We start from the raw sequence: 26,959 nt of genomic DNA on the forward strand, positions 1-26,959 counted from the left end.
TTGGCTATTTTTTGTTTTTAAAAAAACTTGGATTTTTTCCAAGTGCCATGATTTTATCTTTAGTAGGTGGAATTATGCATTAATATTTGATGATTTTTGAGTTGAACAAACAAAAAACGCTGGTGGTTATATGAAGATGTCATCTACTCTGGGTTTTACTCTGAAATACTGAAGATTGCATTACAATTTGTATATCCTGGTCTTTCCTCATCTATACTACCTGTATTTATTTTGAACTTTCACAGAAGTAAAGGAAAGGGGGAAGGGGAGAGGAAGAAAACCATTTTAACCCACTGCCAGGCTGCCTCTACTTGCAGGCAGACAGACTCCACTTTGAATTGCATCTCCTTCTTTCCTGTTTTCTTAAGAACCCAAACATTGGATTATTCTATCTTTCTCTTATATTTTCAACACAGCACTCTCAAATGGGTAGTTCTTAATGACTCTTCAACACATATATTGCTATAGTTAAATTGCTTGTTTTAGGAAATCAGCAATTAAAAATGGGGTTACAACTGGCGCAGGCAGTCTTTTTACTACAGAGGCTCTGGGAAAAGAGATCAGCTTTATCCAGAAATTACAAGTTCCTTGTTTGAAAGTAAAGATGGAACATTTCCTGAGACCTCTAGCAAAAGGCAGGAATGTTGGAGGATGTCAAACTGGACTAAGAAGTAATTTATTGCAAAATTTCTTCTTTCCGGGCCTGAGGTTGTAGTTCAGTGGTAGAGTGCTTGCCAAATACTTGTGAGGCACTGGGTTCGATAAAAATAAATAAACAAAGTAAAGGTATTATATCCATCTCAAACAATATATATATATATATATATATATATATATATATATATATATATATATATATATATATTTAAATTTCTTCTTTCCTTTTTGTTTATTGCCTGAAATCCCCTTTTCTGCCATTTGTCCTGTTGCAACTTCTGCTGGTTAGAACATAGGTTAGAATAATGAGACAGGAAATTATTTTATATCCAGATGAGAACTCTATGTGCCTTTCCCCAAAGAGTATTTGACATAGAGGTTAAATGTTTTAGCCTCTTATTATAGTGCTTCAGACTTACCTGAGAATTGGCCTTTCATTCATTCTAGCATGACTGCTTTAGGAAAATGTATTGTTTCAAACAATACATTTACTGAAGATGATTTTTTGCACAGCATTTGATTCCTTATATCTTGTATATGTCTACTATTAGATCAAAGCTGATAATCTACAAATTAAGTATCCCTTATCTGAAATGCTTGGGACCAGAAGTGTTTCAGATTTTAGATTTTTGGATTAGAGATGCTCAGTCCGTATAATGATTTTTTTTTGTCTCTGTGAATATTTATTTTTAGAGCAGCAAGGGCTATATTCAAAGCACAAAATGGGCCCCTGTAACATTTTTCTTCTGTCAATTTCTACTTTCCATTTCTGTGGAAAAAATGGACAAGATATCTCCAACTGCTTCTTTCTGAGAGAGGAAGAAGTTGGTGGGGAGTGACCTGAAATCTTTATTCTCTATCAGGTGGGGCATGGACAGTTAAGGGTATTCAGCATCAGGGTAGTCCAGAGGTCCGTGGTTGCCATTGGTGGGTAACTGGACAAGGTACACATAGGGTAGGATCATGCTAGGATAATAGTAAACAAGATAGCAAAGCATTACTTTTTTGTAAACAATTAGCACAAAAGCAGTTAGTATTTCTGCCAATCTCTGAAAACCATGAAGACAGTAACTCATTAAACCTTAAGGTGTATTGAGGTGTCTTACACCCAGACAAAGCAGGTTCCTGCTCAGGAGATGTGAGCCACCTGGGAAAATAAAATGTCTGAAATAATCAGTAAGAAATACAGAGCTAAAGGTTAGAGTTTAAAAAGTGGATTGTCTGATGGGTCTTCCAGTCTTGATAGGAGCTGGAACAACTGAAAAAGGGGGAATATATCAAGGACAGGGATAAGGTTTTAATGGGAGGAGTCTTATTTGGTGCTTCTTTCTTGGTGTGGTAGGTCTTGCAGTAAACAGGTTGATTGGTATTTGACAATCTGCACCTATCTTCCAGAGGCTGTCTGGTTCCAGCAAGTCACTCCCCTCTCCAGAGCTGAGTTAGAACTTGAGCAGTAGGTTAGGCAGGGGGCCATGTAATCAAGCATTCTCAAAACAGTGTATTCCTATTGGGAGTTCCTGATACCAGGCTTCCCTGCCTAATGGCTCCACCACTGCTCAGTTTACCCATGGCTCATAGATGGCTCTTGGCAAAGATGGGATCTAATGTTCCGTTGATTTGTAAGTGGAGGCTGTTTAAGGCTTTAGAAACATTAGCAAAGTTGTTAGAAACATAGACAACATTTACTTGCTAAACTCTGTCACATTTAATATGCTTAATGCCAGTTTTTATTTTTCATCCAGCAAGAAGCCATGACTTCTTAAATGATAAAACAGTACAAATTTCAAACCAAGATGTAGTTACCCTTTTGAAACACCAGAAAAAGGTTCTGGCTTTCAGATATATACATTGTTAATTTATTGTAGCATTTCCTTACTTATAATATTCTTAACTGTTATTCTCCAGGGCTCAGACCGCATTTTCTCTTAACACATTTGCTTGTGACATGACCAATTCTGTATCCTTAGCTTCCTTACTTGTTTCATTAACTTCTTCCTCTTCACTCTTTTCTTGTACCAGTTGGAGTCTGTGTGTTTTCTTCAGTGTTTGAGAAAGCTTCACCTTGAACTGTGAATTTCTCAGCAGCTGCTAAATGTGCTTGCCGAGGTAAAACTTCAATCTTGGCTTTCCCAAAAACTATATAGGTATCTGGATCTGGACTCTTACAGACATCTGGTTTTGTGATGACAAAGAGGATATTCTTAGATATTTTTGGATATTCATTCTAATAACCCAGCCTATCAAAGACCCAGTTTGGACATAAATTTCTGTGCCTTCTTTTCACTTTCTGTTTTACTTTACTGACTGATTCTTCATCGATAGCATTTAGTTTTTATAATGGCACAGGTGTCCCCTACCATGCATATTTTAAAATGAGCTAATATTAGCTTAAACAGCAGCAAAACTAAAATCTTAGTCTGAGGGTAGCTTCAGTGATAAGAATGTGCACCAAGAATGTAGAAAGCCCTGGATTGAATCCTAGCACCTCTTAAGCAAACAGACAACCCATTTTGTTTTGTGGTATAGGGAATCAAACCCATGGTCACATGCATGCTAGGTAAGTGCTTTACTACCGAGCTATATCTCTAACCCAAACCCTATGTTTTCAAAATTGAATCTACACCAAAAGAAGATGTCCTTCAATAAACCAGGAAAAAATACCTTATTTGTGGGACCTGTGCTCTGCCAAAAACAAAGAGAAAATTAATGAACCTGACCAACTGTCAGATTGTTAGGTGTTCTTGAACTTCCTTTGAAGTCCCCATGCTTGTTTTTAATCAGCATTAGGTAGATTATGCTTCTAATTTTTCGTTTCATGAAACATTTTAGAATATTGATTTAATATAGAGGCAGAAGATCCTTAAAAATGTAGTGTGACTAACTTATTTCTTCCTCAGGCTAATTCTGTGGATCTGCAGTATTGGAAAACTCCCATCCATCACTCTATTGGCTTCCCTCACTGAATTGACCACAGTTTTGTACCTTATTTAGAAATGCTTATTGTTCTGAGTAGATGTTAAGGTGATAATGCCCTAGTTAGAATCTTTTTCCTTAAATTATATGGACAGTTTAGAAGCAGAGGATTTTGTATTGAAGACTTAAGTACCAGAGTTTTTTTTTTTCAATTGCAAAGCTGATCTTTGGTCTTGGCTTTGGAACATATTTCATCCCTTCTGCCTTCTTTGGCACCAAAACAATTGATTATTCTATTTTCTCCATATAGTTCTTAAATTCTGCTGCTATATTGACAATTGTTGGGATCTTGGTGATGATACCTCATCATGTCTGTCTTGGAGTTACACGCCACTAGTTGCCCTCTGTCTGATGCTAGCAAGTTGTCCTGAGATCTCCTTTTGCTGTCTCCTCTCTGGATCTTCAGCTTTTTGTATCATATGTCTTCTTTTTTCTTAGTACCTTCTTGAGAAAGGTATAGAAAGTAAGTTTTTTTGAGGTGCTGTATCTATGAAAATGTCATTATTCTGTGCTTATAGTTGGGTATACAGTTAAAGGTTGAAAACTGTTTTTGCAAATGTCGGAATCCATAATCCATTGTTTTCCTGTTTCCTATATGGCTTGAGAACTCAGAGCCATCCTGGTTCTTGGATTCTTGTGTCTCATTTCATTTTTTGCTTTTCGTTTTTAGAAATTATGGACTATTCTTAGTATACCCTTGGATTTCTTGGATTACTTCTTCCCTTTGTTTTTCTCTTTCTGGAACTCCTTCTATTAATGTGTTGAGTCTCCTGGTCTGGTTTTTAAAATTTATTTTCTCTCTTATTTTCCATTTTTGTTATTATGCTCTATTCCTGAGAGAATTCTTCAACTATTTTATTGAACGTTTAACTTTTCAAAAATAGTTTTATTGTCTAATTATTCCTTTTGTTCCCTAAATCTTCCTTTTTTATACAAGGTTTCTAAGGAATATGACTATATATTGACTTTTTTTAACTCCAGTGCTATCAGTAATACAGTTAACTTTCAAGTTACTTCTGCTTGTATATGCTTATATGGTATCTGTCTTAGTTTGAGGTAGGATTTGTCAAATTGGAGCTTCACTGTAGGTAATCTGGTAGAACATTTATGGGGGAAGCCCCAGTATTGATATTCTTAGCTGGTTCCTCTTGAATTTGTCAAACCCCACCCCACCCCCTCACCCCCCCTTCACCCCCCTCACCCCCCTCACCCCCCTCATTCCCCTCATCCCCCCTCCCCTCACCCCACCCCATTCCATCCCACCCCGCCCCACTCCCACTTCACCCTACCCCCCTGCCCAATATACACACCCTCCCTTTGCTGTCTTCTGAAGTCACTTCTTCAGATCTCTTTCCTTGGGTTGTTTTCTAAAGAACACTTCCCTGACCTGGTCACTCCTCCCAACCATGAAAATGGTTTATCTCATCTTTGTAGCACATAGTATAGTTGCAGTTTACTTAGATCTATGACTACGTGATGAGTACCTTGTCTCCCATTTACCTATACTTTCCATAAGGATAGTGGTTGGTTGTTTTATTAGAGATTTTATCCTTTCTACCTAGTTCAGTATATTTTTAATGCATGAGAAATGTTTGTGAACATTTGAACATACTGAACAAATGAATGAATAACCAATCTTGTTTTAATCCTCACGTGATAAATCATTTACTTGGTAAATGAAGAAATTAGATAAAGCTTGAATTCAAATCTGGCACGTCTAATAGAAGGGCTGGTATCACTAATTCTTTACATGATGCTGTTTCTTTGGACTTCTTTTTTCTTTTTTTGTTAAATGGAGCATTGTCTTTTTCTTTTGGCTTCCATAAGGAGCCATGAGATGATGAAAGTGTTTTTGTTCATTTTGAAGCGTGGTATACAAGTTACATTATTTTTTTAAATAACAGAAGTTCTAGCTGGGCCTTGTGGCACATGCCTGAATCTCAGTGACTTAGGAGGCTGAGGCAGAAGGGTTGCCAAGTTTGAGGCCAGTCTTGGCAATTTAGACCCTGCATCAAAATAAAAGGGCTGGGGATATGGTTTAGTGGTAGAGTACCATGGGTTTGATCCCCAGTATGCAAAATAAATAAAAGAAATTCTAGTATATTGTAGATAACTCTTGTTTTGTTTATGGGAAGGAGAGTGTAAAAGAGACTTCAGTGCTTGGGAGTGAGAATGGAGCAACTATTTAGGTGCCTTGCATTATAAGATACTACAAGTGCTTTAAAAACCATTATTTATTTAGTTTTTATAATAATTTCCTAATAAATTTATTTATTAAACTTATTTAACAGATCAACCTCAGAGACTCAGTGACATCCAGTTATTATATTATAGCCAGGACTTAAGGTCTCGGTGTTCTTTCCTGGACACTCTGGTGTTTTCTTACCACCATACCATTCCTTGTTAGTAAAAAATAATATAATAAGCAGTAGTATATAGTGAATATAGTAGTATATAGTGAATATCATGAATTCTGAGAGAATTATAGTATAAAATTATTTGTTAAACATTGCACATTCTCTCCTGTTCTAATAATTCTTAAAATGATGATCATGTCTCTATCGAAATATAAATATTTGGACAGCTTCCCCAAGGCATACTTTTTATTCCTTAAGCAAGTATTGATTAGAACAAATACTAAATATATATTGCTCTGTGTCTGTATGTTGTCAGGCTAGTGGTTTTTTTTTTTTTTTTTTTAATCTTCAAACTAAAAATCTATTGCTAAACCGTGGACCTGAGATAACCAGTTCAATCAGATCTATAGAGAGCAACTTAACTGGCTGCTGGAAAATGAGATAGTTGTTCCTTAAATGTTCTTTTGAATAACATGATCTTGTAAAATATTTTTCTTTTTAAGAGTTCATACAATATTTTCTTTGTGGTTTGGATGAAGAAAAATAAGGCACAGTACATCAGAGTAGAAAAGATAGCATTAGTCAATCTAATGAAAGACTTTAAAAGCTTAATAATATTGGGCGCTTATTTCTAGACAAATGTTTTTTGTTCTCATTGAAAGTTAAACATGTCTGGACTAGTTGATAATTGGGCAAAGTAATTAAAAACTTTATCTGACATATAATATCTAGAAAATATGATAATTTGGTGTATCTTTTGCAGACTCTTTTTGGGGGGAGTAGTCAATAAAGAGAAAAATATTATTGGTGTTCAGGTTCCATTTCTGGCTCTTCTAGCTAAGCATTAATTATTCCAAAAAGTCTTCCTCATTCATATTTAGATTGTATAGCTCTCATCTTTTTTATTTTGAGTTCTGGCTTTTCTGGTATCTCTGCCATCTCTAGCTGGTATACTTCTCTTTCATGTAGTAATACTATTTCACTTAATGAATAAGCATGGAAGTCCCCAGATTTCAAACTTGACTTTCTGCTTCTCTTGTTTTACATACTTTTTGAAAGTCCCTTTTCTTAGGGAGAATAATCATTTGCCCAGTTTCTGCTAATATTATACAGTTCTTAAATATGCCTGCAATCTTGTCCTTAACATTATCCATATTTATTATGCTTTATCCATCTGTGGCAGAAACTTTTCTAAATTAGAAGCAGTTCATTTCCTCCCCCCCTCTCCCCATGGTTTCCACCAGTAATCACCCCATCCTAGGGATCAGGTGATGATCAGGGCTTAGAAACTGTAATGTCCAATATGGCAGTCCTTAGGTACATTGTGACTATGTAAATTAGTTAAAAATGAATAAATTTTGGGCCCAAGGAGGGTGAAGCCGTGGGATTATGTTGAGGGGGCAGGCCCAAGTGAGGATGAGCCAGGTGGCTGTTTTGAGGCCCTACTGTCTCTTGGCATTTGCCTCTTCAGTCCTGCCATCTCTACAGCTATCACTACCAGAGGATCGTCTGCCCTTTGCTGCAGACAGACATACAGACACACACACACACACACACACACACACACACACACACACACACACACAGCAAGTAGTAGTTGAATAGGAGAAGAATGGCGTTGAAACAGATTTTCAGCAACAAGTGCTTTGGGGTATTGCAGAACATTTTGAACATGACAGTGTTGATCTGAACTGCAAAATGAAATTTTCTGTCTACTTACCACCAAAGGCAGAAAGTGGAAAGTGCCCTGTACTACATTGGTTGCCTGGTTTAATTTGCACAGAACAATTTTAAATCAAAATCTTGTTATTATCAGGCTGCCTCAGAACACAGCCTTATCATTTGCTCCCAGATACCAGCCCTCATAGCTGTAATACTAAAGGAGAAGGTGGAGAGCTGGGGTGTCCGCACTGTTGCCTGGGTTTTATGTGAATATCACTGAAGATTCTTGGAAAAGTAACTACAGAATGTACTCTTAGGTAACGAAGAAGCTTCCCAACTCATAAATACGTTTTTCAGTGGACCCCCAGTGGATGTCTATTTCTGGCCACTTTATGGGAGGTCAAGGAGCTCTAATTTGTCCTTTGAAAAATCCCAGAAAATACAAAACTGTGTCAGCATTTGCTCCAGTTTGCAACCCAGTGCTGTGTCCATGGAGCACAAAACATTTAGTAAATATTTGGGAACAGATCAAAATAAAGAAAAGGAATATGATGCAACCCATCTTGTGAAGTCCTGTCCAGGTTCTCAGTTGGACAAGGGAAAATGACCAGTTTCTTCTAGATGGACATTTACTCCCTGATAATTTCATAGCTGCCTATATAGAAAAGAAAATTTCTATTGTTTGTAGATGATAGGAGGGCTATGATCATAGCTACTACTTCATTGCAACCTTTATAATCAATCATTATGCAAAATACCTGAATGCATGAAAAACTTCTGATAAGAAAATCTCTTCAGGATTATAAAAGTTATAATAAACAGAATCGCTGAGGAAAAAATTTTGAAACATTGGATTTCATGTTGCCAAAAGAACTTCATTCTACACTTGAGTCTCCTGAATAAATATATAAAATCTGAAAAAAAGAATAAATTTTAAAATTCTTTTTATTGTCACAGTAGCCATAGTTTAAGTGTTCAGAAACCCATGTGGCTAGTGACTACCATATTGGACTGTGCAGATGTATTTTTATTGTCTCAGAGCGCTACTGGACAACAGTACTCTGGAGCTTAGTTTTTACTTGTTTTTCTTCCATTGTGACTTCTTCTGTCCACTATCAACCCTACTGACCATTTTTCTTGATAACAACAGCTATAATTACATTCTGTTATTTCAGGAGTAATTCCATTTTCACTTGTACTCTAGACCTTTATTTATACCTTATAATAGAACAGAAGTTGGAAAACATTTTCTATAGAGGGCCAGATAATATATATTTTAGGTTTCTGTGTAGTAACCACTCAACTCTGCACTTGAGTTTTTACTTGGTGATAGGCGCTTGATGATACAAAAATGAATTGGATAGGATCCATGCCATCAGTGAGCCACAAATAAGAAGGTTATGATTCTCTGGAGCAGCTCTCCAGGGGCTTATGGAATATGACACAGTAGATCCTTTTCCTGCTATATTGATCATATTATGCTTGGCTCCCTGTGACACAAAGAGAGTCTTTTGCCAGTCTTATCAAACTTCAAAAACAGTTGTTTTAAAATATTTTTAGGAGTCAAATATTTTCAGACTCCTATATGGAATCTTTATACATAAAGCAGATGAAGGGGAAAGCTATTTGGTTGTAAAACTTGAGAGCGTGTTCCTCTTTGTGTGTGTTTCCCACTCCTCTCACCTGCCTGTGCCACTTCCCTTACTTCTTTCTGTGGTTCCTGAGGTGTTGTGCTGAATACTACAGTTCCTTGAAATATAGTTTGGAAACAAATGTTCTAAAAAAGGATATTCCAACTAACAAATTTCTTGTAAATTTTAAGTTTTATCTAGATGATCTTCATTCTAGAATTTACCAATTAATCTTTCAAAAATGTAAATTAGAACCTAGTAATCTATACCCTGCAGTGGCCAGTTCATCACAACGGGCTTAGACATTGTAGCTTGACTCTGAGTTGAGTATCTTTGCTGGAGAATCAACAGTGAGTGAGGGATACTGAAGCTGAGCATTCATAGAACTATTTAAGAGAAGCATATAGAGCTGGAGTTGTAGTTCAGTGTCAGAGCACTTGCCTACATGTGAGGCACTGGGTTCAATGCTTAGCATGGCATAAAAATAATTAAAGGTATTGTATCCATCAAAAAGAGTAATATATAGGGTGACAAGAGTAAGAACTTTGAAGAAATTAACTTGTTTTTAAAAAATCTGTTTTGGAGAAGTATAGTTAACATACAATAAAATGCAATGGTATGCCAAATCCATTTCATGCATTCCCACTTTGAATCTCTTACTTCCTGTGTTACTGCCAGCTAGAGAAAACGCTCTGCTCTTAAAGGGCTAGTGTGATTATGTTAAACCTACCCAGATAATCTCTTTTTTCTTGCCATTTATGATAACACAATCCCAAGAATGATATCTCATCATATTCACTGTTTTTTTGTGTGAATCTGACTACTCTAAGTATCTCATATAAGTAGAATTATGATTTATCCTTTTGTGTCTGGCTTATTTCACTTAGCGTAATGTTTTCAAGGTTCATCCATGTTGTAGTATATGTCAGAATTTCATTATTTTATAAGGCCAAATAATATTCCATTGTATTTACATACTATATGTTGTTTATTTATCCACTGATAAATGTGCGTTCCTTCTGCCTTTTAGCTATTGTGAAAAATGCTGTATGAACATGGAATACATATTTTGAGTTCCAATTTTCAGTTCTTTATACACACACACACACACACACACACACACACACACACGTATTTTTTGGTAATGGGAATTGAACCCAAGAGTTCATATTGTAGCATGTATTACTATTTATTCCTTTTTATGATTGAATAATGATATATCACGTTTTATTTACCCATTCATTAGTTGGTTAACATTTGGATTATTTTCACTTATTAACTATTACCTGTCTGACTCTTTATTCTCCTCTCAGATCCCTCCCTTTACTCTTTACCCTTCAATGAGTGATTCTCTTTAGTTTCTCAACCATACCAATCTCCTTCCTATACCAGTGCCTCCTCACTATCACATTCACTTTTTTTTAATTAACTTTTATTTGTTCTAATTAGTCATACATAACATTATAATGCATTTTGATGCATCATACATAAATGGAGTATAACTTCTCATTCGTCTGTTGTGCATGATGTAGAGTCACACATCTATATCAGGTCATGTAATTACATTAGGTCATGTAATCATATGTGCACATAGGGTAATAATGTCCAATTCATTCTACTGTCATTCACATTCACTTTCTTAACTTCTGCATTTTCCTGTAGTGCTGGGAATCTAACCCAGGGCCTTACATACACTAGGCACACTTTCTTAAGTCTTAGGGTTCACACATAGTTCTAACCTATTTCTGTAGGAAAGCCTTCCTCAAACTATATTACATTCCTCTATTTTATATTCTCCTAGCATCGATTTTTAATACTCTTCTTAACTTTAATTGTATACTTGATTATATTTTTTTTGTTTTACCTCCTGCCCTTAGTATGCTACAAATTCTTAAAAACAAAATTATGTGTTTTCTGCTCACAGCTGTATTGCTTGAGCTTAGCATAGTACCAACATATGTATCTGTTAAGTATATTAATGCATGAAATCTATTTGTGGTGAAACCTATCAACAGTACAGAGTTTTCATCTAATCCAATTTCTGTTAAATCTTGTTCACAATCAAATATAACATACTGCCTAAAGAAGAAAAGTTTTAAAGCAAGGCAAGTTTTGTTTGATTCCTGATTTTATCACTTAAATAGTTTTGTGAACATAGGCAAATTATTTCCCTTCTGAAAGCCTCTGATAACTAGTATATAATATGAAGCTGCTAGTAAGTATCCTAGTTGCTTTGGGAGTATTCAGGGAGGTAAAGTATAGTAAGCATTTCTACCTTGACCCGGTATACAGTAAGCACACAATAAATGTAAAAGTTATTATTATCATATTATTATTATAAGGTGCTTAGACATTTATGAATTCAGAAAATTCGTTGAGAGTCTACTAGTACCTGGTACTCTTTTGAATATTTAAGATATACCAGTTAAACAAAGACAGACTTAATAAAAAGTACACATGGATCACTCTGTATATGTCAGGTGCTCATCTAAACTATTTACTTTCATTAACCTACCAATTTTCTGTGAATAGATACTATTATCATTATCCCTATTTTTATCAAAGAAGTAATTGAAACAAAAAAAGATAAGTATCTTGCCCAGGTTACACAGGCAGGCAGGCAGTGACACAGCTGAACCATGGATTACACCAGCCTACCTCCCATGTACTTTCTTCTAACCACTTTGCAGTACTACATTTTGTCCAGGGTCATTTCCACTAATGCCTGATGAACGAGGATATTTCATTTCTTTGGCAGATCTACAGTCTAGTAACTTTAAATATTTAAAAAATAAATGAAGCCAGGCATAGTGCACATGTTTGTCATATTAGAGACTCTGGAGGCTGAGGCTGAAGGATTGCAAGTTCAAGGCCAGCCTCAGCAACTCCATGAGACCCCCAGCAACTTAGCAAGACCCTGTCTCAAAATAAAAGTTAAAAATAATTGCGGAATTATGGATGTGGCTCAGTGGTTAAGTGCCCCTGAGTTTAGGCCCCAGCACAAAGATAGATAGATAGATAGATAGATAGATAGATAGATAGATAGATAGATGATAGATAGATAGGGTCCATTATGGTCTCATTTTTTTTTGACTTTTATTTAATCTATGATGACTCCTGATGATTACCTCTACCTTTTTACATTGTGAAGGTATTTGTTCAATCATCTTTTCCAGAAGTTGATAGGAAGTCATGTTATCTCTGTCATTTTTATGTAAGGCACATTTTTACTAAAAAATGTAAGGGGAAAACCTTAAAGTTTATGTCCTTATTTGACAATGATTGAAGGAAGAAAATCTCAAAGTATAAATAGAGTCATCACTTAACTTATATAAAATATATTCTGTACATTTTCCCAATTTTTCATTGACTGTCAACAGCCTATACCAGTGATTATTAAGTTTTTTTTTTGTCTCAGACCTCTTTATACTCCTAAAAATCATTGAGAACCCAAGGAACTTTTATAGATGTGGGTTTGCTTAATGATACTTACTGTGTTTGACATTTAAATTGAGAAATCTTTTAGACACAAGAATGCCTAGGTACAGATTTCACTAGCTGTCAGAGTGTCTGTGTCCTCATCTATTTTCTTTTCTTTTTTTTTTTTAAAGAGAGAGTGGAGGGAGAGAGAGAGAGAGAGAGAGAGAGAGAGAGAGAGAGAGAGAGAATGAAATTTTTTTAATATTTATTTTTTAGTTTTTCGGCAGGCACAACATCAACATCTTTGCTTGTATGTGGTGCTGAGGATCGAACCCGGGCCGCACACATGCCAGGCGAGCGCGCTACTACTTGAGCCACATCCCCAGCCCCCTCATCTATTTTCTAACCTCTGTAAAACTCCACTATGTGCTTGTGAGAGGATGAAAGTGGAAAATGCAGATGATGTCTTAGTATTATTATGAAAATAATTCTGATCTTGCAAATTCTCCCAGCTGCCCCTTGTTCTCACCTTGGGTAACTTCTGCCATATAGTAAATAATGTTATTACTGTCTTCAGCTGGAAGAAACTACTAACACTAAAATTGAAGATCTGATTGAATGTTTCAATAATAGTACTTGTTAAGGACTACCTAAATGCTTTAGATGCTTTTAGAGATGGAACAGAATCAGCCTCTTATTGCAGAGAGTTTAGTATTTACACATTGAATTGAAATGCAGAGGACAAAGTGTTAAGTGACATGCTTTTACCTTAGTACCACTTGCAATTTATAAACTGAGTTGCATAATACCATAAGATATATTTGACTGCTTATAATTTTCTTAACATATGATTAAACAAAAACAACAGCATATTTAGAGATATCAACTTTGCATTTTGTTTAGGGTAGCTTACTTAGTAACTTGCTGGAAAGATTTGGGTAAATAGAGAGCAGAGAATATTGCTATCCTCAAGTCACTTAATATTCAGTTCTCAAAAGTGTTTATTTCTCAACTACACATACTTCCTGTACTTAAAACAGGACTAAATGCACAGTTCAAAATGACTGGAAACACCTAGATATGATATACCCATAGAGCAGCTAAGAATTGGAAAGGCAGAAGCTTTGTATTTAAACTGGACATTAAAGAAGAAAAAAAGGGTCCAAAGTTATTGTATTGAAGATGAGAAGCACCAAGTGAGCAGTGCTAAGTTACCTTCTTTATGTGTGTAGTACCTCCCCATTCCTAGGTCATCTTGTATCCACTGTGCGACCAGCCAAAAGTGCTTTAGATCAAAGGCAGGAAAAAATGATGACAGAAGTGCTTGCACCTCCCTCCCTAAGCACACTTTACTCTGCTTTGACCCCTATGTTTCTGATTGGCCTTCATATAACTTGGGAATTCTTATTATCAGAGTATATTTCAAAAGCAGGGATTCTTTATTATCCTCTTCTTTATATTATGCTCTTCTCCCACACCTACCCCAATATTATCAGGACAGAACTTTTTTGGTGGTTACAGAATGGGGGATAATATTTTTATTGGAAATCTTTGCAGCTTTAAAGGAATAGGGATGGCAAATTGATTTTAGTTTATGTGCCTGTTGTAATATGTGCTTGTTAGTATACTGGGCCAAGAATTATTCTGAGATTTCCAGGCCAGCCCCATTAGCAATCGTGGTCTTAGCTTCTGTTGATCATCATGCGATTTACATAATCTGTAGATCTCAGTTGAAACAGGGACTCACTTGGATTGCTCCTTTCAGGAAACACAGAAAGTTACTGGGAGCAGTTTCTTTGAAATGGCTATGTGCAGTTTATTGCAAGCAAGCCCATGTTTAGTGTGCCCCTGACTGTGACCGTGGGAGCAAATCTAAATTAACAGTCTTGATTGTTAATCTCAGAATGTGCTGCATCTCTCTGATGTATAAAGACTGTAGAATATATGAAATGGAAGAATAACAATTAAAATAAGATTAAGATTTCAAAAATAAGTGAAGAGTAGTGATAGAATTTTACAGACTACAAGTGGCTGGAGCTTCCCATCTTCTAATAGTAGAAAGATTCACAACTCATGTACATACATGCAAAGGGTTACTATGAGCCTGCATCATATCCTGTAGAAGTGCTGAAGCAGAAAAATAACTGGACTAATCAAGTCCAGTACTCTTACTTTCATAGATGGCATCCAGGCTAGTTGTTTCAGTAGGCTAGAATGTTCTTTTATAAAAATAAGATTCTGAATTGCTTTTTAAAAATCAACTAAAAAATTTATTCCTTAGGGAGATTTGGTTGAAGATAGTTTTACTTAAATTTTATCACTTTTAAGTGATTATACATAAAACATGGAAGATTTAAGAGACCATTCTCTGAATGGTGGGAGTTTTGTTTTATATTGATTTTTTTGGGTTGGGGGCATTACTGGGGATTGAATGCCAGGCCCCTATACCACTGAAATACATCCCTAGCCCTTTTTATTTTGTATTTTGAGATAAGACAGGGTCTTGTTAAATTTCTGAAGTTGACCTTGAACTTGTGATCCTCCTGCCTCAGCCTCTCAAGTCACTGGGATTACAGGCATGTGCTGTCTGAGAGCAAATTGCAGACTTGATGCCTCATCATCTCTAAATACTCCAGATGTTATCGCCTCCAAACAAGGCTATTCTACCTAACCATCCACATTAGGAAATCAGCATCATTATATAAATATCATCCAGTTTACATATCAAATCCAAATTCTACCAAATGTTCAAAAATATCTCTTTCTGGTTAATTCAATTGCATATCTCTTTAGATTCCTTCGATTTGGAAGAGGTTTTTTTTTTTTTTTTAAGTTTTTTAGTTTTTATCCTGTCTTTCATAACTTTGACAGTTTTAAAATATACAGCCTCCAATTCTGTTGGGTGCCTCTCAGGCCATGCATTCTTGGCAAAAATATCTCAGAAAAAATGCTGTGTCTTCTCAGTATACCATATCTAGAGGTGTATGAATGATATAATCACCTGTCTCATTCCTGGTGATGTTACTCTTGATCACCTAGTCAATTTGGTATCTGCTGTGTTTTCTTCCACTGTAAAATCATCTTTTTTCCTATGTAATCATGTTATTTCTGAATGTGTTTCCCCAAAATACATATGTAATGGTATTCGAAGGTAGTCTTGGGGAGGTGAGTAAGTCATGAGGGCACAGCCTTCATGGTGGCTTTCATGCCTTTGTAAGGCCTGAGAGAGAGACCCCTTGCTCTTTCTACCATGTGAGGACACAATGAAAAGGTGTTGTCTGTGAACCTGGGAGTGGACCCTCACTAGACACTGAGTCTGCTGATGCCTCCATCTTGGACTTCCCAGCATCCAGTAAGGTGAGAAGTAAATTTCTGTTGTCTATAAATCTTCTAGTTAATGATATTGGTTACACAATCCAAACAGACCAAGAAATAATATTTTGTGAGAAAACTATGCCAATTGTATTCCTCATCAGACCTCTACCTACCAGCCCTGGCATGCTTAAGTGAACCCTCCTGAACTCAACCACTTTTATGATGGTTACCAAATAGTAATTTTCTATTTTTCATCATTCCTTCTACAATTTTTAGTTGAAACTCTACTATAAGGGAGAAGTTTCTTATTTTCCCCCTCTCATCCCTTCATGCATTCATTCATTTCTTAATCATTGTGTTCATGGATTTCTATTTTCTTTCATGGATTGAAATTTGTTGGTCTTATTATTTATATTTATGTTCATAGTGTCCCATACACAACCAACAGGAATCTCTTTAAGCTGACTCCTGTCCTTTACTGTGTTCCCTTCATTCTTTCTTTCTGGTCTAAATGTTCCAGACTTATTGTGTACTTTTCTTGTACCATTTCTGGGAAATTATTTATGTACACACTGTGATGTTACGATATAAAATATATATTTGATCTCTGCACACATGCCACCCAGGTGTTTAAAACCCTTGAGACAAGGGCACTAGCACAATCTTTTATTCTTGTATTTGGTCTTTTCCCCAGTTCCTGACACAGAACTTCTAAATCTTTTTCTTAGGTAACGGGAGCATCATTTGTTCCAATGAGACCATTCTTGGTGGGCTCCTGGATGGCCTCAGGATAGGAGATGGTTGCCCAGGGAACTGACCATAATTAGAAAGTTGAAACTTCTAGCCCAACTTCCCTGGAGGGGAGAGGAGCTAAAGATGATTTGATCACCAGTGGCTAATGATGTAATCAATCTTGCCTATATAATGAAGCCTCTATAAAAATCCAAAGGAGGAATGGGGGTGTAGCTCAGTTGGTAGAGTGCTTGCCTCACATGCATGAGGCCCTGGGTTCAGTCCCCAGCAACACACACATACACACAAGAAAGAAAAAAAAGGAGAGAGTTCAGTGAGCTTCTGGATAGGTGAACACATGGATGTTCCTGGCAGGTGGTGTGCCTAGAAAGGACATGGAAGTTCTACCCCTTCTCCCACACTTCATCATATACATCTCTTTCATCTAGCTATTCATCTGTATCTTTTGTAATAACTTTTCTAATAAATGCATAAATGTATGTAAAAGTATTTCCCCAAGTTCCGTGAGCCACTATAGCAAACTAATCAAACCCAAGGAGGGTTCCACGAAACTGTTACAAATTTTTGTGTGTTTGATCAAAAATACAAGTCACAACCTGGGATTTGTGATTGGCATTTGAAAGTGGGCAGTACTCTTGTAGGACTGAGGTCTTAACATGTGACATCGATGCTGTCCAGAAGGGCAGTGTCAGAATGGAATTGAATTAGAGTATCCTCAGCAGGTGTCTGTTGGAGGATTGTCACATACATATCTAATGTCAGAAGTGTTAATAATACTGACTGGTAAGGGAGACTAGGAAAAGCACTTTGTTTTTTCCTGTCTTTTGCACACACATACAGCTGTATCTGTTTTTATATCTGTCCGTGTATGTGTATGTTTTTGTGTGCTCAATTTACATTGAGCTGTCCAGTTCAAATCCTGTACTTTTAAGATCCTTTCCTGCCTCCCTCCTTCCCTTTCTTCCCAGGGCCTTGTGCATGCTCAGCAAGTGTTCTGCCACTGAGCTACATTCCCAGCCCTTTCTTATTTTTGTTTTGAAACATGGTCTCCCTAAATTGCCCAAGTTGGCCTTGAACTTGTGATCCTCCTGCCTCAGTCTCCCAAGTAACTGGAATTTCAGGAATGTGCCTTCACAACTGTTTTATCTCCCTGCCTTTCTATTTGTATATAGATGCTATGTTGAACAGTGAGAAACTTGACTTCCACAACCTAAATACATTGACTTATTTTCTGTTTCTGTGTCAGTCCTCTCCTGACCACTGGTCACCTATTCAACCTTTGATTTTCTCTTCACAAACTTGCTCATCTTATTCTTTTCTTAATAGAGGCAGCTATATCTTCGCAGTTGCTTAGGCTAGAAATCATCCTGCTGCCCCCCTCCAAACTCCACATTATACCATTGGTAATTCTTTTAAGTAGAACCATTTTTCCCTCACCTCTACTACCACTATTTTAATTCAAGCCACCATTATTACATCTGCAAATACTTAAAGTCTTCTCTTTGATTCTCTGCTTCCACCCCTTACTTCAATATGTATTCTTTCCACATTAGCCAAAGTGATCATTTTAAAACCTAAACTAGATTTTGTCAATCCTTTGCTCAAAACCTGCTAATAGCTTCTCTTCTCTTCAGTTTAAAATTAAAAATTTTATGGGGTCCTATGTTGTCAACCACTCTTTGTTTCAGTGTAATTCAATATTGGCTTTCTGACTATTTCACACCAAGTGCCTCTCACTTCAGGACCTTTGAACTTGCTGTTTTCTTAAGCAAGCTCTTCTTTTAGATACCACTTCTCCCTTACTCCACTCAGCTCCATTTCTCAGATGTGACTTTATTAGTAAGATCTCCCCTGACTAATCAGTATAAGATAGCATCTTATCTTCATGCTTTATCCCTTCACTGTGTTTATTACATTATGGCAACCTCTGACGTAATATGCAGAGAAGGACTTTTTGTCTTTTTCTCTCTGCACAGTATTTCTAGCACCTAGGATAAAGTGACAAATAGTAGGCTCTTGACAGTCAAGTACCATATGATCTCACTGATGTGGAATCTAAGAGTTGATTTCATAGAAGTTGATAGTACAGTGGAGGTTATCAGAGGCTGGAGAAGGGGACAGGGTTGGGGAAAGTTGTTGCCTGGGCACAAAACTGTAGTTAGATAAGAGTTAAGAATTTCTGGTGCTGTTGCACGGGAGGGTGACTATAGATAACAAGACTGTACTGTACATTTCAAAAAAAATAGAAGAAAGGAATGGGCTTCCAGTGCTTTATTTTGCTTCTTAATCTGTGAAACCATGTATTCATCCATGGAAATGTGGCTAATGACATCCTTCTCATGAGTTGTAAATATGTGTAAGTGCCTCCTGCATAGTAGGGATTCTTTATTCATTTCTCTTTCTACCTTCCCTCATCTTCCACCATCTTCTTAATCAACATAACTTCATGTCTTATCTATATCAAAAAGCTCTTATGTATATTAACCAAATTTTCTTACCAAAATAGTGTAAGGTGAACAGAATTAAACAAAAAATATAGAATTATTTTTGCCCTAAAAGTGCTAAAGGCTAATATTAGATAAGTATTTTCCCTCTATTTATTTCTGGCATTAAAATAGAGAAGAGAGAGTTGCCTCATTTGAGTGACCAAGTAAAACCAGTACAAGTTGACAGTTCATGGGGAGTTTCCAGCAATAGACTCATGGATGCTCTTCCTTCCTATCTTTGTCTTCATATAGACATAATGGAAAGCTTTGGGGATTTTTTTGGTTCTTGCCTGAAATAAAAATGCTCTAAAGTGTACATATTGAGAATATCAACAACATGTGGACCCTGAAAACTTATTGTTTAAGTGAAAGAAGCCTGTGGCTTTTAGTATTCTTATCAGCTAGTGTTTTCCCTCAGCTTTATGAAAATAAGACCTTTATCTGCTGTTCTGAACTTTCACCTCATTTCCACAGCAAACATGATCAACTGCTGTAAGATATAGAATTTATATGAATCCCAATATTGTAACTATAATGCAATAATAAAAAATTTAAAACCTTTTTAAAAAGAATTTATTAGAGACTGTGAAAAGGTAGATTTCAAATCACTGGAATAATAACAGATTATGAAAGAAATGATGTCAAGACTCTATAGAAAAAGAAAAATGTTCGTCTTTTTATCATACCAGGCTAAAGTAAGTGATAAGATTGTTGAAGATAAATTTAATAGAGAAAAACATGCATGAATGTTTACTTGGTCTTGGTGTGGAGATGAGATTTTTAAGAATTCTAGCAAAGGGTAGATTATGTGGGAAAATGGTAATAGATTTGACATCCTGAATCATAAAAATGTGTCACAATAGTAACAACAACATCTAACATATACTGAAGTAAGGGCTAAGCATTGCAATAAGTACATCCAAGTTAAAGTTCCAAGGTTGAGAAACCTGGCCTATTGTGCCACTCTATATCCCTTTTTATTTTCCCCTGTTATCATAGACAACACTGTGACAGATGTTTTGCATTGGTATAACAAGTATTACTAGTTTCTCAATCTTTTTTGCACCTGTGTACCACTTGCTATTCTGCCGCTTAGCAGATGTCTTCTATGTTAGTTTTTTGTTACAGCAACATCCTACTGCAAGATACTACTTCTCTTTTAATTAGGATCAGCTAAAACATGGAGATGCAAACTGCAGTGGCTCACACACCATAGATATTCATTATTTTTCATGCAGTAGCTTAGGTGATTAGCAGTTCATATGATTAGGTTCTTCCTCCTGAAGCTATTCAAGAACCCAGATAGCAGAGTGGCTCTTCCACTTTCCCTCATCACTACCCTGACTAAATATTGGTCACTGACTTATTTGGGTTCTAGCCAGTTGACAGAGGAAAAGATAAACAAATATCTATTCTCTGAAGATCTAGTCTGGAAAGTGGCATATATTACTCTGCTCACATTGTATTGGAGAACTTAGATAGAATGCTGTACCTGACAGCAAGGGAGGCTAGGAAATGCAGTCCCACCATGTACCAGGAAGAAAGAAAGAACAGATTTTGGTGGACAACAACAAAGAGATTCTGTACATCCACTATGTATGTTCTCAATCTGATAAACCACATGATAATATGGGAATTAAAATATTCCTATAAATCAATAAGAAAAATTAAAATATTCTAAAACAAAGAAAAGCTACAAATTCAGGTTTAAAAACAAATTCAAAAGACTAATGATTATATATCAATGGTGGGTTGATTTTTAACAGAGGCATTTAATGAGGGAAAGGATATTCTTTCAACAGAAATTAGACCTTTATCTCATACCATACATAAAAATTAATTCAAGATGAAAGACTTAAATATAATGTTAAAACTATAAAATTCAATAAAGTGTAAGTCCATGTGATCTTAGAATGTACTTTCTCAGATATCACCAAAAGCTCAATCAAACAAAGAAGAAATAAACAGTTTATAGAATTAAAAACTTTGGTGCATCAAAGCTCTGTAAAGAAAGGGAAAAGAAAATCCACAGAACAGAAAAAAACTATTAGAAAATTACTCTTATCTGATAAGAGTCTAATGTCAGAATATATAACAGAGCCTTACAACTAAACAATGAAAGGATGACCCAGTTGTTAAAATGGACAAAGAATTTCAATAGATTTTTTTCCCAAAAAAGATATGAAAAGATGTTTAACAACATTAGTCATTAGGAAAAGGCAAACCCAACTATAATGAAATACCACTTCACACTCACTAGAATGGATAGAATTAAAATAGAACAACAATGTTGATAACAAGATGAAGATGGCACACACCTGTAATCTCAGGAGGTTGAGATAGGAGAATTGCAAGTTTGAGGCCAGCCTCAGCAACTTAGCAAGACCCTGTCTCAAAAATAAAAAGGGCCAGGGATGAAGTTCAGTGGTAAAGCGCCCTTGGGTTCAATCCCTAATACCACACCTCCAAAAAAGTAGAAACAACCAAAATATTCATTAACTGATAAATGTGTTATATAACTGATAAACAAAATGTGTTACATCCATATAATTTGATATTACTTAGCCATAAAATGGAATGCAGTACTGATTTATTCTGAAAGATAGATGACATTAAAATCACAAGGTTAAATAAAAGCAACCAGGTACAAAAGGTCACATGTTGCCTCATTTTATGTATATGAAATGTTCAGAGTGGGCTAATTTATAAAGTGAGAAAGTAGATTAGTGATTGCCAGGAGCTTCGGGGAAGGGGAAATAACAGTCACTACCTAATGGGTGTGAGTTTTCTTTTGGGGATGATAGAACATTCTGAAATTAGATACTGGCAGTAGTTGTACAACTTAAGATACTAAAATGAAGAAGTGATAAATGGGACATCTCAATAAAAAACAATTTTTAAAAACTAATGACTGAAAATCTTCTATCCCAAGAATCAAAGAAATGGAAATTATGATAATGTTAGTATCAATTCTATTAAAAAGCTAAGTTAAAAATTTGTTAATACCATCTCACTCCAGTAAGATTGGCAGCTATTATGAAGTCAAACAACAACAAGTGCTGGCGAGTATGTGGGAAAAAGGGTACTCTTTTTTTTTTTTTTTTTTTTTTTTTACTTGTTGTGCACAATTTATTTTTTTTAATTTTTTTAAATTAATTTTTATTGTAGGTTGTTCAAAACATTACATAGTTCTTGATATATCATATTTCACACTTTGATTCAAGTGGGATATGAACTCCCATTTTTACCCCATATACAGATTGCAGAATCACATCAGTTGCACAACCATTGATTTACATATTGCCATTCTGGTGTCTGTTGTATTCTGCTGCCTTTCCTATCCTCTACTATCCCCCCTTCCCCCTCCCCTCCCCTCTTCTCTCTCTACCCCCTCTACTGTAATTCAATTCTCCCCCTTAAATTTTACCTCCTTTCCCCTCACTTCCTCTTGTATGTAATTTTGTATACCCCTGAGGGTCTCCTTCCATTTACATGCAATTTCCCTTCTCTCTCTCTTTTCCTCCCACCTCTCATCCCTGTTTAATGTTAATCTTCTTCTCATGCTCTTCTTCCCTACTCTGTTCTTAGTTACTCTCCTTATTATCAAAGAAGACATTTGGCATTTGTTTTTAAGGGATTGGCTAGCTTCACTTAGCATAATCTGCTCTAATGCCATCCATTTAAAAGGGTACTCTTGTACATTGCTGGTGGGACTGCAAATTGGTGCGGCCAATATGGAAAGCAGTATGGAGATTCCTGGGAAAGCTGGGAATGGAACCACCATTTGACCCAGCTATTGCCCTTCTCGGACTATTCCCTGAAGACCTTAAAAGAGCGTACTACAGGGATACTGCCACATCGATGTTCATAGCAGCACAGTTCACAATAGCTAGACTGTGGAACCAATCCTGATGCCCCTCAATAGATGAATGGATAAAAAAATGTGGCATTTATACAGAATGGAGTACTACGCAGCACTAAGAAATGACAAAATCATGGAATTTGCAGGGAAATGGATGGCATTAGAGCAGATTATGCTAAGTGAAGCTAGCCAATCCCTAAAAAACAAATGCCAAATGTCTTCTTTGATATAATGAGAGCAACTAAGAACAGAGCAGGGAGGAAGAACAGGAGGAAAAGATTAACATTAAACAGAGTCATGAGGTCAGAGGGAAAGGGAGAGAAAAAGGAAATTGCATGGAAATGGAAGGAGACCCTCATTGTTATACAAAATTACATATAAGAGGTTGTGAGGGGAATGGGAAAAAAATAAGGAGAGAAATGAATTACAGTAGATGGGGTAGAGAGAGAAGTTGGGAGGGGAGGGGAGGGGGGATAGTAGAGGATAGGAAAGGTAGCAGAATACAACAGTTACTATTATGGCATGATGTAAAAATGTGGATGTGTAACCGATGTGATTCTGCAATCTTTGTAATGTTTTGAATAACCAATAAAAAAAAAGCTGGATTAAAGATTAAAAAAAAATTTGTTAATATGGGGCTGGGGATGTGACTCAAGTGGTAGCGCGCTCGCCTGGCATGCGTGCAACCTGGGTTCAATTCTCAGCACCACATACAAACAAAGATGTTGTATCCACCGATAACTAAAAAATAAATATCAAAAAAAAAATTCTCCCTCTCTCTCTCTCTCTCTCTCTCTCTCTCTCTCTCCTCTCTCTCCCTCTCTCCCTCTCCCTCTCCCTCTCTCTCCCTCCCTCCCTCCCTCCCCCCATCACTCTCTCTTTAAAAAAAATTTGTTAAAACATTCATATTCTGTTGTTGAGAGTATAAATTGATACAGCATTTCGGGGGCGCTGTTGGTACTGTATGTCACATGCCTTAAAATGGATCCTATTTTTCTGAGGGGAACAGAGGAAATGGAACGGGGAGTGGTTTGGTCAACAGATATTGTGTTATCATTAGATAGGAAGAAGTTTTGGTGTGCTCTTGCATAGTAGGATGACCATTTCAAAAAGCTAGAAGAAAGGATTTTGAAAGTTTTCACCATGAAGAAGTGATAAATGTTTTAGGAGATAGATATTTTTACCTTGATTTTAAAAATTACATGATGTATACATTTAGTAAAACATCACAGGGTATCCCATAAATATGTACAATTTTTGTTTTTACATATCAGTTAAAACATTAAATAAAAATAAACCATATTCTTTGCTTCAGTAATTATATCTCAGGAATTTATTTGAAGGATATAAATAAATGTATGTGAAACTATTTGTCTACATGTATAATCAAGATGGGATCACTGAAAGCAACTGAAATGTTAAGAAATAAAACATTCAAAGGCCTGGGAGTGGCTCAGTGGTAGAGCACTTGCCTAGCATGTGTAAGGCACTGAGTTTCATTCTCAGCACCACATAAAAATAAATAAATAAAGGTCCATTGACAACTAAAAAAACATATATTAAAAAAAGAAAACATTCAATAATTAGAAGTAATTGAAATACTTTATAAGAAGCAGTAGTTAATTTACGATATTATCCATAATGATACCATACAATTGTATTGAGCAAAATTAATTTAATTTAATTTAGCTTTAGGTCTAGTCATACCACTTAAGTACAGGTCAAAGTTTGGGTGGCATGAAATGGGAACCTGTAAAGAAATTTCTACAGCTCAATCATAGCTCTGGAAAACCTCTTAAATCTGCTTTTCTTGGCTGAACTGGTGCCTGTGTATATGTCTGGAAGAGAAGAGTTCAAGTCTCTCTTATGATACATCGAATTTCTTACCTAGGAAAAGTTTAAATAAATTTAAACATAGAATTTAGGTCCTCTACTAAGTTTAAAGCTCTTGATTGAGGCATAAGATACATTGGAAAATGCTCAGGCTTTATAATCATGAAAACCTGAATGTAAGTTTCTTACTAGTTGTGTAGTGTTGACCAAGTAATATGAGTAAAGGTTTAAAAAAACCTTTTCCCTTCTGCCTGGTAATTTGGCTATTTGTTAATGTTTTAAATCTGTTATCCAAGCATATTATTGCTCCCTAAAGAGCTTAAGAACTTTTCCCCTAATTATCATCACCCCATTTGAAATGTTGGTACCACAGATAGATCATGTATCTGCTTATGAACCATGACCCTTTGGAGGACCACAGATCTTTGTTACATATAAGGTTCTTTTGCCCCTCCATTTTTTGACCCATTGCCCCTGTTGAAAATGTTTGCTGAAAAGGCTTTGTATATGTTCTATGTCAAAAATGTTATTAGGCAACATTGCTTGATAAAAATCATGCCTGTTGAGTAAACTGTATCTAATGGGAAAACTGTAAATATTTAAAAGACCATATCATTGAGTTTGCCTGAGGACATTGACTCTGGTAACAGTGTGTCCCTTGCAGAGACCTGCAATCTATACCTATAGCATTGTTATAAGAGATTTTGGGCCCTGTGGGAGAAGAGGCTATTAAACTAGAATGACTTCCAAACCCACTAATGTGAGTCTCATTTTCTTGGACCTGAACCTCACCTGGGGCAGGGGAAATGGGGCTGGGGTGCAAAAAATAACTCTTAGGTAGCTGTGTGAGCTACTGCGTAGACTGCTGCAGAGACTGTTCCTACAAAAAATAGTGAATAATGACTAAAGCCTGAATATTTACCTTCATATGTACTTAATGTGGCAGTTTACAATATTTTATGTGCCTTAGAACAAATATATCAATTACAGATATCAATTTTTATTAACTTCTTTATTCTCTGAGTATGGATAACAGTTTACTGTTTCTTGGCATAGCTCTTATTTAAAAAAAGGGGGGGGGGGTATTTGAGATAATTTTATTTTAATTTTTTGATACTGGGGATTTAACCCTGGGGTGCTTAACCACTGAGCCACTGAATATCTATATTTCCCACCCCTTCCTGAGGTTGTTTTTGTTTAGTTGGTTACTATTAGCCTTTTCAGTTTTTTCTTTGAGACTAAGTTGTTTAGGGTTTTGCTTTGTTGTTGAGGCTGGCCTCAAACTTTTGATCTTCTTGCCTCAGCCTCCCAGGTCACTAGTATTACAGGCATGCATCACCATGCCAGGCTGAGATAACATGTTTTAGAATATCTGTATTTCCCACCCCTTCCTGAGGTTGTTTTTGTTTAGTTGGTTACTTTATTGCTTATCCAGGCTAATTTTTCAGAGTCTCTTTATCCTGCAGTGTGCAGCCACTAGTATCTTTGCTCTTTTTTATTGTTTTTATTTTGGAGCTTTGTATTCATTCCCATGGTTTCCCCTCTGCTTCATTGCTTGGCAGTCAGCCAGAGACTGGTCCCAAACTGTACTTTTAACACTCACAAAACAGTGCACTAGGCCTTTGCCCTCTTTCACTCATGGGTCCATTTATTAGTTGAGGACTGCATTCCAAGTTTAGGTAGTTTTATTTTTACTGCCTTTACTTTGTGCTGTGTTCCCTCATTTCTCCCTTGCAGGTACAAGTGGCCTTCCTGTCAGTTAGGGTCTTGTGGAAAACATGGCTTTTATTTCCCTGGATTTGTGTTAAATCCAGCTGTTGGTCAGATGTTCACCCCAACTGGGACCACAGCCCTAGTCCAGTAGAGCCACTGCCTTTTCTGGTGTACTCCTCATTATTTCACTTGAAATGAGTTTTCACCCTCTGCTTCAAATCAAGTCAGTCCCTCTTGGCAATGAACCTGCTAGTTCTTTGCCAGCTTTATTCTGGTAGGACTGTTTCCATATAGAAC

The 26,959-nt window shown here is 36.2% G+C and overlaps 2 pseudogenes; both read left to right on the forward strand.

Moving 5' to 3' along the window:
- LOC143641199 (F-BAR and double SH3 domains protein 2-like) overlaps positions 1-26,959 on the forward strand; it is a 137,493-nt pseudogene that overhangs the window by 10,999 nt on the left and 99,535 nt on the right.
- LOC143641201 (S-formylglutathione hydrolase pseudogene) lies at positions 7,597-8,419 on the forward strand (annotated as a pseudogene).

The sequence above is a fragment of the Callospermophilus lateralis genome, unplaced genomic scaffold (assembly GCF_048772815.1).
Source record: "Callospermophilus lateralis isolate mCalLat2 unplaced genomic scaffold, mCalLat2.hap1 Scaffold_89, whole genome shotgun sequence".
Taxonomy (NCBI): Eukaryota; Metazoa; Chordata; class Mammalia; order Rodentia; family Sciuridae; genus Callospermophilus; species Callospermophilus lateralis.